We start from the raw sequence: 15862 nt of genomic DNA on the forward strand, positions 1-15862 counted from the left end.
GTAGTTGAGTTTGATTTAGTCCGCCTCAGCCTCCTACTAGAACGGATGCGAGGGCTATTAGTATAAGAAGGTTGGTGTTAATTGATGGGGAGATTTGATATAGGATGGATATAGGTGCGATTTTTTGTCATGTTAGTAGGATTATTCCTGATATAAGTGTTACTCCTTGTGCTACTTCGGGAACTCAGAAGTGGAATGGAGATAGGCCTAGTTTTATTGTTAGGGCGGTGGTTATTATGATGGATGCGATGGGGTTTGAGATTTTTGAGATTACTCATTGGCCGGAGTAAAGAAGGTTAATGGTGACTCCTATTATTAGTAATATTGAGGCAGTAGCTTGTGTAAGAAAATATTTTGTAGAGGCTTCTATGGCTCGTGGATTATACTTTTTTATGAGGATAGGGATGATGGCTAGCATGTTTATTTCGAATCCAATTCAGATCAGTAATCAGTGCGAGCTTAGTATGACGATTATGGTCCCTGCCATGATAGTTGCTATAATAATAGTGAGAATAGGGGGTTTTATTAGTACGGGAAGGGTATAAACCAACATTTTCGGGGTATGGGCCCGATAGCTTAATTTAGCTGACCTTACTGTAGAATATAGTGTAAGTTTGGTAGCACGAAGATCTTTGAATTCTTAAGATTAGGTTCGAAGCCTATTATTCTAGAAATAAGAGGATTTAAACCTCTATTATTTACTCTATCAAAGTAACTCTTTTATCAGACATATTTCTTATGTTTGGGGTGGGATACTCGCGGTAATAATGGGTAAGGCAACATGTCATATGCATAGGGCTAAAGTTAGGGGTAGAAAATTTTTTCACAATAAGTGTATTAATTGATCATAGCGGAATCGAGGGTATGATGCTCGAATTCATAGGAAGCAGATAGTTAGTAAGAGGGTTTTTATAGTGAAGTTAATAGAGTAGAGTTCTGGTATAAATGGGTTGTGGAATGCACCGAAGAATAGAATTGTTGTGAGGATATTTATTATAATGATATTTGCGTACTCTGCTAGAAAGAATAGGGCAAAAGGACCCGCTGCATACTCTACGTTAAATCCAGAAACTAGTTCGGATTCTCCTTCAGTTAAGTCGAAGGGGGCTCGGTTAGTTTCTGCTAGAGTAGAAATGAATCATATCATGGCTAGGGGCCAGGCCGGAAAGATTAGTCATATATGTTCTTGGGTGATAATTAGTGTGGATAGTGTAAATGACCCGTTTATTAGGAGGACTGATAGGAGAATGATTGCTAGTGTTACTTCATATGAGATTGTTTGAGCTACTGCTCGGAGGGCTCCGATTAGAGCGTATTTGGAGTTTGAGGCTCATCCTGACCAAAGGATGGAGTATACGGCGAGACTTGATATTGCTAGTATGAATAGGACTCCTAAGTTTATATTAATGAGTGGGTAGGGCATTGGGAGAGGGATTCATATAGTTAGGGCTAGTGATAGAGCTAGAATGGGGGCTAGAATGAATATTGATATGGAGGATGTAAGTGGTCGTAGAGGTTCTTTTGTGAAGAGTTTTACTGCATCTGCGATTGGTTGAAGGAGGCCGTAGGGGCCTACGATATTAGGCCCTTTTCGAAGTTGTATGTAGCCTAAGACTTTTCGTTCAACGAGGGTGAGGAAGGCTACGGCAAGAAGGATTGGGATGATAAGAGAGATAATGTTGATAAAGAACATTTTGTTAGGGAGAGGAATTGAACCTCTGATAATAAAGGTTTAAGTTTTACGCAGTTACCGGGCTCTGCCACCCTAACAAAGCCCCTTTTCTCGGGCTTATGAGGAGATAAACTGGTTAGATTGAGTTGACTTCATCTATTAGTTTTAAGGCGCCTTTGTGAGGTAGGCCTTACATCCCTTGTCCTTTCGTACTGGGGGAGGTTATATAATAGATAGAAACCGACCTGGATTACTCCGGTCTGAACTCAGATCACGTAGGACTTTAATCGTTGAACAAACGAACCCTTAATAGCTGCTGCACCATTAGGATGTCCTGATCCAACATCGAGGTCGTAAACCCTATTGTCGATATGGACTCTTGAATAGGATTGCGCTGTTATCCCTAGGGTAACTTGTTCCGTTGATCAAAAATTATTGGATCAATAAGTGATGTTATATTTTGACTTGTGGGTCTAAATTTTAATCACTCGGGAGTTTTTTTATATTCCGAGGTCACCCCAACCTAAATTGCTAACCCACAATAATGGTGTAATGTTATGCCTTGTAGGTATTTAGTATCCATAAGTTTGGGTTAGTTAATTAAAGCTCCATAGGGTCTTCTCGTCTTATTGTGGCATTCCCGCCTCTTCACGGGAAGGTCAATTTCACTGATTGGGAATAAGAGACAGTTAAACCCTCGTGTGGCCATTCATACAAGTCCTTATTTAGAGAACAAATGATTATGCTACCTTTGCACGGTCAGGATACCGCGGCCGTTAAACAAGTGTCACTGGGCAGGCAGTGCCTCCAATACTAGAAATGCTGGAGGTGATGTTTTTGGTAAACAGGCGGGGTTTGTGTTTGCCGAGTTCCTTTTACTCCTTTTAATCTTTCCTTAAATGCATGCCTGTGTTGGGTTAACAATAGGGTAGATAAGTATTTCATTTTTGGGTTGATATTATCAGATTGTTAACTATCAGTGGTCTATCCGTTTCTGATATAAGCTTATGCGGGGAGAAAATAGTTCTTGTTACTCATACTAGCATTGTTGCTTCTATATTTAAATAGAATGGCCCAGGAGGTATAATTAGGAGTTGATGTAATATGATTGGGATTAAGTTATATTGTTTGTTGAGCTGGAACGCTTTCTCAATTGGTGGCTGCTTTTAAGCCAACTATGGTGATGTTAGTATATACTCTCTAATAAAGGTTGTATCCTGATTCTAAGAAGCTGTACCTTCTTAGACTATATTTTAAATTTACATTAAAATTTTGTTTTTTTTTAGGTAAATTTAAAGTTGAACTAAAATTCTGTTTGTGGGCAACCAGCTATCACCAGGCTCGTTAGGCTTTTCACCTCTACCCACAAATCTTCTCACTATTTTGCTACATAGATGAGTTGATCCTTTTAGATTGTTTATGGGTAGCTCGTCTGGTTTCGGGGAGCTTAGCTTAAGTTCTCTTTGTTAAGTCGTTTCTGGCTAGTTCATTATGCAAAAGGTAAAAGGGGTAATCTTTGCTGTTTAATACTGTTAAGATGTCTTTCATCATTCCCTTACGGTACTATCTCTATCGCTCCAATTAAAATTTCTATCTCCTATACTTTTATTATTTAACTAAATGTTTTACTTTATATGTCTGTGATACTTAAGTTTGGGGTTAGTTGGGCTAGCTTTTGTTCAAAGTGGTCATAAGTAATGAAATCTTCTGGGTGTAGGCCAGACGCTTTAGTTAAGCTACACTTTGATTAATCCAAGCACACCTTCCGGTATGCTTACCTTGTTACGACTTGTCTCCTCTTGTGTCTTAGTTAAGTTAATATGGTTATGGTTGTGTCTTATTACTTGAGGAGGGTGACGGGCGGTGTGTGCGTGCTTCATGGCCCTATTCAATTAAGCTCTCTATTCTTAATTTACTACTAAATCCTCCTTCAGTTTTTAATTTCATAAAAACGTTCGTGGAATGTTCTTGGGTAGAAAATGTAGCCCATTTCTTCCCACCCCATAAGTTACACCTTGACCTAACTTTTTTATGTAAAATGATTGTGCTTACTATTCTACCTTTTGAGGGTTTGCTGAAGATGGCGGTATATAGACTGAATTAGCAAAGGGTGGTGAGGTTTATCGGGGTTTATCGATTATAGAACAGGCTCCTCTAGAGGGATATAAAGCACCGCCAAGTCCTTTGAGTTTTAAGCTATTGCTAGTAGTCCTCTGGCGAATTATTTTGTTGTAAAATTATCTATGTTTAGGGCTAAGCATAGTGGGGTATCTAATCCCAGTTTGGGTCTTAGCTATCGTGTAGTCAGATTATTATAAAGTCACTTTCGTGGTCTATTTTATGGTAACTGTAGCTTTTTACGGCTTAGTTAAGTTTTAACTTTAGTGCAAAGGTATCTTAAACACGCTTTACGCCGTGGGCCTATTAGTTTGGGTTAATCGTATGACCGCGGTGGCTGGCACGAAATTTACCAACCCTTTTTAGTATGGCTTAGTCAAACTTTCGTTTATGGCTTAATTTTTATCACTGCTGTATCCCGTGGGGGTGTGGCTTAGCAAGGTGTTATGAGCTACTTAAGAGTGTGCTTGATACCTGCTCCTTTAGATCACTGCTGATTTTAAGGGCATTCTCACTGGGGCGTGGAGACTTGCATGTGTAAGTCTACTAAGAACTAATAGGAAGGCTAGGACCAAACCTTTGTGTTTATGGAGTCGTGCGACTCATCTTGGCATTTTCAGTGCCTTGCTTTATTAATTAAGCTACATTAACTTATACTGAAATTGTAGTGTGTATAATAAATAAAATACATAGTAAATATGAGAGGAAAAAAAAAGGGGATGCTATCTATAGATAGACCACGAGATCGAATGCGTGTAAGACTGTTGTGTTAAGTTAACTAGAGTAGCAATACATTTGTATACAATTTAAATAAAGCTTGTGAGTATTGTATGCACTTAGTCCTGTTTTTGGGGTTTGGCAGGACATAAATAAGTGTATAATAGATGACATGAGTTTATGGGGGGTAAGGGGGGTTTGTATAAGTTAACTTAATGTCTTGCGCGTGTACGTACGTGTACACACGTGTACGTACGTGTACACACGTGTACGTACGTGTACACACGTGTACGTACGTGTACACACGTGTACGTACGTGTACACACGTGTACGTACGTGTACACACGTGTACGTACGTGTACGTACGTGTACGTACGTGTACGTACGTGTACGTACGTGTACGTACGTGTACACACGTGTACGTACGTGTACACACGTGTACGTACGTGTACACACGTGTACGTACGTGTACACACGTGTACGTACGTGTACACACGTGTACGTACGTGTACACACGTGTACGTACGTGTACACACGTGTACGTACGTGTACACACGTGTGTCCTAGAATTATATGTCCTGAAACCATTGACTGAATAGCACCTTGATTTTATGCGTGAGTTGATAAATGATAATGAATAAGTCCAGCTACAAGTTATTTGACTGCATTAGGGCCGCGACGGGCATATTCCCTGAGAGCAGAAGATAAGTTAGAGTTAGTGCCGTTGCGGTCATAGATGAGTGATAGCAGATTCCCCCCCTAAAAATAAAAGATACCAAATGCATGACACCACAGTTATGTGTGATCATGGGCTGATTAGTCACTAGTCCATCGAGATGTCCCATTTGCGAGAATTAGTAGGATTGGAATAAATAGAGTCATGGCCCTGAGGTAAGAACCAGATGCCAGGTATAGTTTCATGATAGTAACCCCCACATTAGCATGGGCCCGGAGCGAGAAGAGTGACATTACAGGCAAGGATTGATGGTTTCTCGAGGCATGGTGATTAAGCCCTTATTGGACTAAGTGATATGCATCTAGTTACTGTTGAGGATCAATGGGTTGTGGAATTGGACTAGACATGTCCTATGTAAAGATATAATATCATGTACATGCTTATATGCATGGGGCAAGCCATTAATGCACGACGTACATAGGGGAGGGAAAGAAGGATTTTTTGGAGATACTGACATAGCACAGTAGAGGTGGTCCAATATATGAATGTAGGGGGTGTCAGGGAATAGTTTAAGAAGAATTTCAGCTTTGGGTGCTGATGGTGGAGCAAGAGCTTCTTCCTTGAGTCTTAGGGAGGGCGACTACTCTCCATTTTTGGTTTACAAGACCAAGGTAATGATTATACTACAAAGACTCTTCATTTTAGAAGATTATTTTCGATAACGCTAATTGTTGGCATTAGAATCAATAGGATGGTGAAATATAGAATTGAGGCGACCTGTCCGATAATGATGAAAGGGTGTTCAACTGGCTGTCCTCCAATCCAAGTTAAAGTGAGAAGATCGGCGACTAAAAGTCAGAATAGGCATTGGCTGAGGGGTCGGAATATTATACTGCGTTGCTTAGATGTGTGGAGGAATGGAATGAATGCTAAAATTAGGATGGAGAATACTAGGGCGAGTACACCTCCTAATTTATTAGGGATAGATCGTAGGATGGCATAGGCGAATAGGAAGTATCATTCAGGTTTGATATGTGGAGGGGTGTTTAGGGGGTTTGCAGGGGTGTAGTTGTCTGGATCTCCTAATAGGTCTGGTGAAAATAAAACTAGTGATATTAAGACTAGGAGCAGGAGTAGGATTCCTAGGATATCTTTAATTGTGTAGTAGGGGTGAAACGGAATTTTGTCTGAGTCTGATGTGATTCCTGAGGGGTTGTTGGATCCGGTTTCGTGTAGAAATAGGAGGTGTACTATTGCTAGAGCTGCGATGATGAATGGAAAGATAAAATGAAATGCAAAGAATCGTGTTAAGGTTGCTTTGTCTACTGAGAAGCCACCTCAGATTCACTCTACTAAGTTGGTTCCGATATAGGGGATGGCGGAGAGAAGGTTAGTGATTACAGTTGCCCCTCAAAATGATATTTGTCCTCACGGCAGTACATAGCCTATGAATGCTGTGGCTATGGTTGCGAATAGTAGTACAATTCCAATGTTTCATGTTTCTATGAATACATAGGATCCATAGTATAGGCCTCGTCCCACATGTATGAATAGGCAGATGAAGAATATGGAAGCGCCATTTGCATGTATATAGCGGATAATTCAGCCGTAGTTAACGTCTCGACAGATGTGGGTGACCGATGAAAAAGCTGTGGCCGTGTCCGATGTGTAGTGTATAGCTAGAAATAAACCTGTTAGAATCTGTAGAATCAAGCATACTCCTAATAAGGACCCGAAATTCCATCAAGCAGAGATGTTAGATGGCGCTGGGAGGTCAATGAATGAATTGTTGACAATTTTGGCTAGTGGGTGGGTTTTTCGAATGTTGGTCATTAATGTTCTTATAGTTGAAATACAACGATGATTTTTCATGTCATTAGTCATGGTTAAATTCCATGTAGGAATAATGATAACATACATTGTATTTATTTTAAGTATCGTTTTTGTGATGAGTTTTGTGGGTTTTGCCACTAAACCATCTCCTATTTATGGTGGGCTTGTGCTAATTATTAGCGGTGGGATTGGTTGTGCGATTGTTCTGAATTTTGGGGGTTCTTTTTTAGGGCTGATAGTGTTTTTAATTTATTTGGGGGGTATATTAGTAGTATTTGGTTATACAACTGCTATGGCTACTGAGCAATACCCTGAGGTGTGAGTTTCAAATAAGGCTGTTCTAGCGGCTTTTATTACTGGTCTATTGTCTGAGTTGTTGACTGCTTGCTATATTTTGAAGGATGATGAGGTGGAGGTAGTATTAAAGTTTAATGGAATAGGGGATTGGGTAATTTATGATACGGGGGACTCTGGGTTTTTTAGTGAAGAGGCTATGGGTATTGCGGCTTTATATAGTTATGGAACCTGGTTGGTGATTGTTACAGGTTGGTCGCTGTTAACTGGTGTGTTGGTTATCATGGAAGTTACCCGTGGTAATTAAGGATTAGTAGGCTGAGAATTATAGTTAGTATGAACGATAGGAAATAGAGCTTGATGAGACCCTTTTGATTTGAAATAAGGGTAGAAGATTTTATTTGGAAATACGAGATTGATTTGGGTAGGATGTTTTCTAGTCAGATGGAGTCCAGAAGTATAGATGCTGATTTCTGGCTGATGGTTAAACTTGTTTTAGGTGTGAGGCGGTGCATAATGGTTGGATAATAGCCAAGGAGGGTGGAAAATTTAAAGTAATTAGATGGATAGTTAAATTTGAGTCCTTGTATGGTAAGGTTTAGTTCTAGTGCCAGGATGAAACCCAAGATAGTTACTGCAAGGGCTATCATTTTTAGATAATGAGGCATAGTTATCTGTGGGATGGTGGTGGGTGTGATGCTGTGGGAGATAATGTATCCTGCAAATACACTTCCGATAAGGAGTCGTTTAATAGAGTTAATTAGGAGAGGATTATTCTCGTTGATAAGGATTATAGGGGAGAAGCGGGGCTGGCCTAGTAGAGCGAAGAATATAATTCGGGTGCTGTAGGCAGCGGTTAGGGATGTGGCAACGAGTGTAATTAAGAGGGCTCAGGCGTTGGTATTCGACGTGTTAGCGGACTCGATGATCAGGTCTTTGGAGTAGAATCCTGTAAGGAAAGGTATGCCTGTTAATGCGAGGCTTCCGACAATCAGGGAAGTTGTGGTGAAGGGAAGGACTTTAAATAGGCCACCTATCTTTCGAATGTCTTGTTCATCGTTTAGGCTGTGGATAATTGACCCTGAACATATGAATAACATAGCTTTAAAAAATGCGTGAGTGCAGATGTGTAAGAAGGCTAGGTAAGGCTGGTTAATGCCAATTGTTACTATTATTAGGCCTAGTTGGCTTGAGGTAGAGAACGCTACAATTTTTTTGATATCGTTCTGTGTAAGAGCGCAGATTGCAGTAAATAGTGTAGTAATAGCCCCTAAGCATAAAGTGAGGGTTTGAATAGTTTGATTATGCTCTATTAGTGGATGAAAGCGGATAAGAAGAAATACTCCTGCTACAACTATTGTGCTTGAGTGAAGTAGGGCTGATACAGGAGTGGGGCCTTCTATGGCTGAGGGGAGTCAGGGATGTAAGCCGAATTGAGCAGATTTACCGGTAGCTGCTAATAGTAAGCCAAGTAGCGGCAAATTAAAATTATCGTTTGTTGTAATAAAGATTTGTTGAAGGTCTCATGTGTTTAAGTTCAATAGAAACCATGCTATGGTTATAATGAAGCCTACATCTCCAATACGGTTATAGAGGATAGCTTGTAGGGCAGCTGTATTTGCATCGGTTCGGCCGTATCATCATCCAATAAGTAAAAATGATATAATGCCAACTCCTTCTCAGCCAATGAATAGTTGGAATATGTTGTTTGCGGTGACTAAGACTATTATAGTAATAAGAAATAAGAGAAGATACTTGAAAAATCGGTTAATATAAGGATCGGAGTGTATATATCATATAGAAAACTCTATAATAGACCACGTGACAAAAAGGGCTACGGGCACAAAGATTATTGAGAAGTAGTCTAATTTAAAACTCATGGATAGTTTTATGGTCTGGATTGTTATTCAATGTCAGTTTGAAACAATTGTTTCCTGTCCTGAGTAGATGAATATTATTGTGGGAATTATGCTAATTATGAATGCGTAAGAAGTAGCGGTTTTTACATAGTATGGGTATAGCTTATTTTTGTAGAGTTTAGTAGAGGTTATAATGATGGGCAAAGTAAGAATGACTAGAGCTGTGATTATGCATGAAGTAAATATATTTATTACTTTTATTTGGAGTTGCACCAATTTTTTGGTTCCTAAGACCAATGGATTACTTCTATCCTATAAAAGTTGAAAAAGCCATGTTCTTATACATGGGAGCATGAGTTAGCAGTTCTTGCAGTACTTTTTCGGTAAGCAAAAAGGTTTGAGCTTTTATTATTAGATTCACAATCTAATGTTTTTGTTAAACTATGCTTACAGTAGATGGGACCGAGAATAATTTTAGGGTTAAGGGATAGGAGGAGTAGAGGCAGTAGATGCAAGGTTATTAGGGCATTTTCTCGTGTGAATGACGGTTTGATATTTTTGATATGGTGGGAATATTTACCACGCTGTGTGGTGATTAGTATATAAAGTGAGTATAGGGCAGTGATGGTGATGTTAATTCCTATTAGAATAATAGTAATGTTGGATCATGAGAATGAGGATATCACTACAAATAGTTCTCCGATAAGATTAATTGTTGGAGGAAGAGCCAGATTTGTGAGGCTTGCTAATAACCATCAGGCTGCTATCAGGGGAAGGAGGGTTTGAAGTCCTCGTGCGAGAATCATAGTACGGCTATGGATTCGTTCGTAATTGGAGTTGGCTAAGCAGAATAGCATCGAGGATGTTAAACCATGGGCAATTATTAGGGCTGTTGCACCTATATAACTTCATGGTGTTTGAATAAGAACCGCTACAATAACGAGTGCCATATGACTAACTGAGGAGTATGCAATTAGGGATTTTAGATCTGTTTGACGGAGACAGATAGAGCTTGTTATGATTATGCCTCATAGAGATAATATTATGAAAGGATACGCTATGAAGTTGGTCAGGGGGTTTAGTAGGGTTGTAATTCGTATCATGCCATAGCCTCCTAATTTCAGGAGTACGGCGGCAAGTACCATGGAGCCGGCAATAGGGGCCTCTACGTGTGCTTTTGGTAGTCACAAGTGGAGGCCGTATAGAGGTATCTTTACTATGAATGCTATCATGCATGCCAATCATAAGAAAACATTAGATCAGGAGTTTGGCAGAGGTTGAATTCAGTATTGAATTATGAGAAAATTTAGGGAGCCCATGAAATTGTGGATGTAAAGGAGAGCTACTAGGAGTGGGAGAGATCCTATTAAAGTATAAAATAAGAAGTAGAGCCCTGCGTTTAGTCGTTCAGTTTGATTCCCCCATCGGGTAATAATGATCAGGGTTGGGATTAGTGTTGCCTCAAATAGGATGTAAAAGAAGATAAGTTCAGAGGCGGTGAAAGTTATAATTAGGAACAACTGGAGAAGAATCAGTATTGAAATATATAGTTTTTTTCGAGTTAAGGGTTCTTTTGATAAATGGTGTTGGCTTGCTATAAGTATAAGGGGTAGAAGTCATGTTGTAAGTGCTAGTAGCGGTGCTGATAGGGAGTCAGAGAAAAATATTAAGGAGGGGTTCAATGTATTATCATTTGGTTGATTCAGGTAGAATAAGCTGATTAAGCTGATTAGCAAACCATATGTTGTCGTGTTAATTCAGATTATGTTAGGCTTTGATACTCATGTAAGGGGGATCAGTATGATAGTGGGGATGATAATTTTTAGCATTGTAAGAGGTTTAGGTTTTGTACGTAATCAGTCCCGTAGGTGTTAGATACTATAACTAGTAGAGATAGTCCTAATGCTGCTTCGCAGGCAGCAAATACTAGTAGTACGATTGGTATCATGCTGGCTAATGTAAGGTGGTTGTTGAGAATAGTTACAGATATTATTACAAATAGTGATAATATTATGCCCTCTAAGCATAGTAGCGATGATATTAGGTGTGATCGATAAACAAGTATACCTATTAGAGAAAGAATGAATGCCAGAAAGATATTAATATATACTATGGACATATGATAATTATGAGATAAATCATAATCTAATGAGTCGAAATCATTTGTTTTGGCTTAAACTAATTATCATATTCGGTTCATTCTAGCCCCTTTTCGGTTCATTCGTACGCTAGGCTTGCAGCTAGGAGGGAGATTAGTAGGAGTGCTATGATAAGTATTGTTGTCAACTTGTTGGTTTGTGACGCTCAGGGAAGTGGGAGTAGGAGTGCGATTTCTAGGTCGAAAAGCAGGAATGTGATGGCAACTAGGAAGAATTTTATAGAGAAAGGTAGGCGAGCAGATCCCATGGGGTCAAAACCACATTCGTAGGGGCTTGTCTTGTCTGTATAAATATTTAGTTGGGGAAGTCAGAATGCGATTAGTACAAGTAAGGACGCTAGGGTTACATTAGTTATCAAGGTTAGTATTACGTTTATTACTTCTTTCCAGGTTGATCTGGAGCTAACTGATTGGAAGTCAATTGTACTAGTTATACTAAAGAAATAGGATCCTCATCAATAAATAGATACATATAAGAATAGTCAGACTACATCAACAAAGTGTCAATATCATGCAGCGGCTTCAAATCCGAAGTGGTGGTTTGATGTGAAGTGGTAGTATAGTTGTCGGAGAAAGCACACGATAAGGAATGTGGAGCCAATAATTACATGTAGTCCGTGAAACCCAGTAGCTATAAAAAAGGTAGATCCGTACACTCCGTCGGAGATTGTAAAAGATGTCTCGTAGTATTCGGAGGCCTGTAATAGTGTAAAATATACGCCTAAGGAGATTGTAATAAATAGGCCTTGAAGTATGTGTTTACGATTGCCTTCTATTAAACTATGATGGGCTCAAGTAATAGATACTCCGGAGGCTAGGAGGACTGAGGTGTTGAGTAGAGGAACTTCTAGTGGGTTAAGAGGAATAATGCCGGTGGGAGGTCAGCAACCTCCAAGTTCAGGAGTAGGGGCTAGGCTGGAATGGTAAAAGGCTCAAAAGAAGCCTGCAAAGAAAAATACTTCTGATACAATAAAAAGAACTATTCCGTACCGTAGTCCTTTTTGTACAATAGGGGTGTGATGTCCTTGGAATGTGCCTTCTCGGATCACATCTCGTCATCACTGGTATATGGTTAGCAGGTTGGTTGTGAATCCTAATGTAAGTAGGGATATTGAGTTATAGTGAAATCATATGATAAGACCCGATGTTATAAGAAGGGCAGAAAGGGCTCCTGTTAGCGGTCATGGGCTTGGGTTAACTATATGGTAAGCGTGAGTTTGGTGGGTCATTAGGTGTTGTCATGTAAGTATAGACTTACTAGTAAGGTAAAGACATAGGCTTGAATTAAGGCAACAGCAAACTCTAGAATCGTAAATAGAATTAAAATAATAAAAGTGATGAAAGCTGTGGTCGCGCTAATATTAATAAGAGCTAAGGTAGCCCCTCCAATCAAATGGATTAGGAGGTGTCCTGCAGTAATATTGGCGGTTAATCGAACGGCTAGAGCTATGGGTTGAATGAATAGACTAATAGTTTCGATGATTACTAGTATTGGAATTAGGGGAAGAGGGGTGCCTTGGGGTAGAAAGTGTGCCAAGGATGCTTTGGTCTTATAGCGGAAACCGGTAATTACTGTCCCTGCTCATAGGGGGATTGCTATTCCGAGGTTTATAGAGAGTTGTGTCGTGGGCGTAAATGAGTGGGGTAGTAGTCCAAGTAGGTTAGTTGAACCAATGAATAGAATTAGTGATATAAGTATGAGAGCTCAGGTTCGTCCCTTTTGATTATGAATTGCTAGTATTTGTTTTGATGTTAATTGAATTAATCATTGCTGAATGGAGATTAACCGATTATTGATTAGGCGATTGGGTGCTGGGAATAAAATGGAAGGGAATATGACGATCAGTACTACAATAGGGAGACCTATTATTGAGGGGGCAGCGAAAGAGGCGAATAAATTTTCGTTCATTTGTTTTCTCAAGGATTATGTTGACTAGTGATTTTAGTAGACTTGGTTATTGGGTTTTCCGGGTAGTGGTGATTTGAAATTTTTAGTTGGAATAGAATGAAGAGGGTGAGAAATATTGAAAAGATTATAATAAATCAGGTGGATGTGTCTAGCTGTGGCATTTCATTAAGGGGAGGTTAAAACTCCCAGTCTTTAACTTAAAAGGTTAATGCTTTATAGCTTCTTAATGAGTAAGTCTAGTCTAGGTTATACTATTAAGGCAGATCAGGTTTCAAAATAAGATAGGGGGACTATTTCAAGAACAATGGGTATAAAGCTATGGTTAGATCCGCAGATTTCAGAGCACTGGCCATAATACAGTCCCGGTCGTATGGCTATAAGGGTGGTTTGGTTTAGTCGTCCTGGAATAGCGTCAGTTTTTAGACCTAGTGATGGAACAGCTCATGAATGCAAAACGTCTTCTGAAGAAATAAGTATTCGGATGGTTATTTCTATTGGGAGGACAACTCGGTTGTCTACTTCTAATAGTCGGAGTTCTCCTGGCTTTAATTCTTGTGTTGGGATTATGTAGGAGTCAAAGTTTAAGTCTTCATAATCAGTATATTCATAGCTTCAGTATCATTGGTGGCCTATTGTTTTCACGGTTAAAGAGGGGTTATTGATTTCGTCTATTATATAAAGGATTCGGAGGGAAGGTAGAGCGATTAGGATTAGGATAATGGCGGGTAGGATAGTTCATACTGTTTCTACTTCCTGTGCGTCTATTGTGCTTGTATGAGTTAATTTTGTAGTCAATATTAGGGAAATGATGTAGAGAACTAAAGAACTGATTAAGAATACAATTATTAGTGTATGGTCATGAAAATGAAGTAGCTCCTCTATAATAGGGGAGGTTGCGTCCTGTAATCCGAGTTGAAATGGGTACGCCATAGAGGTATATAGGGGTTTCACCTATAATTTAACCTTGACAAAGTTATGTAATATTTTACTAATACCTCCTGATTGAGAAAGACATAGTGGTTATGACATTGGCTTGAAACCAATTTTAGGGGGTTCGATTCCTTCCTTTCTTATTTTTGGATTACATATGTAGGTTCTTCGAACGTGTGATATGGAGGGGGACATCCATGTAGTCATTCAATATTAGTTGTAGTAAGTTCTACTATAGCAACTTCTCGTTTGGATGCAAAGGCCTCTCAGATTATAAAAATTATAAGCATCACCGCTGTAAGCGAGATAAACGATCCTATAGAGGAGACGGTATTTCAGGTGGTATATGCATCTGGATAGTCAGAGTACCGACGAGGTATTCCGGATAAACCTAGGAAATGCTGAGGGAAGAAAGTTATATTTACTCCCACAAATATAATTGTAAAGTGAATCTTTGCTCAAGTATCGTTAAGAGTATAACCTGAGAATAAGGGGAATCAGTGGGCAAATCCTCCCATAATGGCAAAAACTGCTCCCATTGAGAGCACATAGTGAAAATGAGCTACAACATAATACGTATCATGAAGAACGATGTCTAAGGACGAATTAGCTAGGACAATGCCTGTTAGCCCGCCTACTGTGAATAAGAAAATAAACCCTAAAGCTCATAGCATAGCTGGAGATCATTTAATATTGCCTCCGTGAAGTGTTGCCAGTCAACTAAATACTTTTACTCCTGTTGGAATAGCGATAATTATAGTGGCGGATGTGAAGTATGCTCGTGTGTCTACGTCTATTCCTACAGTAAACATATGGTGAGCTCATACGATAAAGCCTAAAAACCCAATAGATATTATTGCCCATACTATTCCTATATAGCCGAAAGGCTCTTTTTTCCCTGAGTAGTAAGTGACAATGTGAGAAATTATTCCGAACCCTGGCAGGATAAGAATGTAAACTTCAGGATGTCCGAAGAATCAGAATAAGTGTTGATATAGGATAGGGTCTCCTCCTCCAGCGGGATCGAAAAATGTCGTATTAAGATTACGGTCTGTTAAAAGTATTGTAATTCCAGCAGCCAGTACAGGCAGGGATAGTAGGAGTAGAACTGCTGTAATTAGTACTGATCATACAAATAGGGGGGTTTGATACTGGGATATTGCAGGGGGTTTTATGTTGATAATAGTAGTAATGAAATTAATTGCCCCTAAAATAGAAGAGACTCCGGCTAAATGTAAGGAGAAAATTGTAAGATCAACGGATGCTCCTGCATGGGCCAGATTGCCAGCCAGTGGGGGGTAAACGGTCCACCCCGTTCCTGCACCTGCTTCTACCATAGAAGATGCTAATAGTAGAAGAAAAGATGGAGGAAGAAGTCAGAAGCTCATGTTATTTATTCGGGGGAATGCCATGTCCGGAGCACCAATTATTAATGGCACTAGTCAGTTTCCAAAGCCCCCAATTATAATGGGCATGACTATGAAGAAGATTATTACGAAAGCATGGGCGGTTACGACGACGTTATAAATTTGATCGTCGCCTAGTAAAGTACCGGGCTGACCTAGTTCGGCTCGGATGAGGAGGCTCAAGGCAGTGCCTACTATGCCGGCTCATGCTCCAAATAGTAAGTATAAAGTACCAATATCTTTGTGATTAGTAGAGAACAGTCATCGGTTAATGAACATAGGTAAAATGG

The 15862-nt window shown here is 39.6% G+C and overlaps 1 pseudogene; it reads right to left on the minus strand.

The window, feature by feature from the left end:
- Positions 1-3417: 3417 nt before the first annotated feature.
- On the minus strand, positions 3418-4372 carry LOC144310122 (18S ribosomal RNA; annotated as a pseudogene).
- Between the last annotated feature and the right edge of the window lie 11490 nt (positions 4373-15862).

The sequence above is a fragment of the Canis aureus genome, unplaced genomic scaffold (genome assembly GCF_053574225.1).
Source record: "Canis aureus isolate CA01 unplaced genomic scaffold, VMU_Caureus_v.1.0 ptg000439l_RagTag, whole genome shotgun sequence".
NCBI lineage: Eukaryota > Metazoa > Chordata > Mammalia > Carnivora > Canidae > Canis > Canis aureus.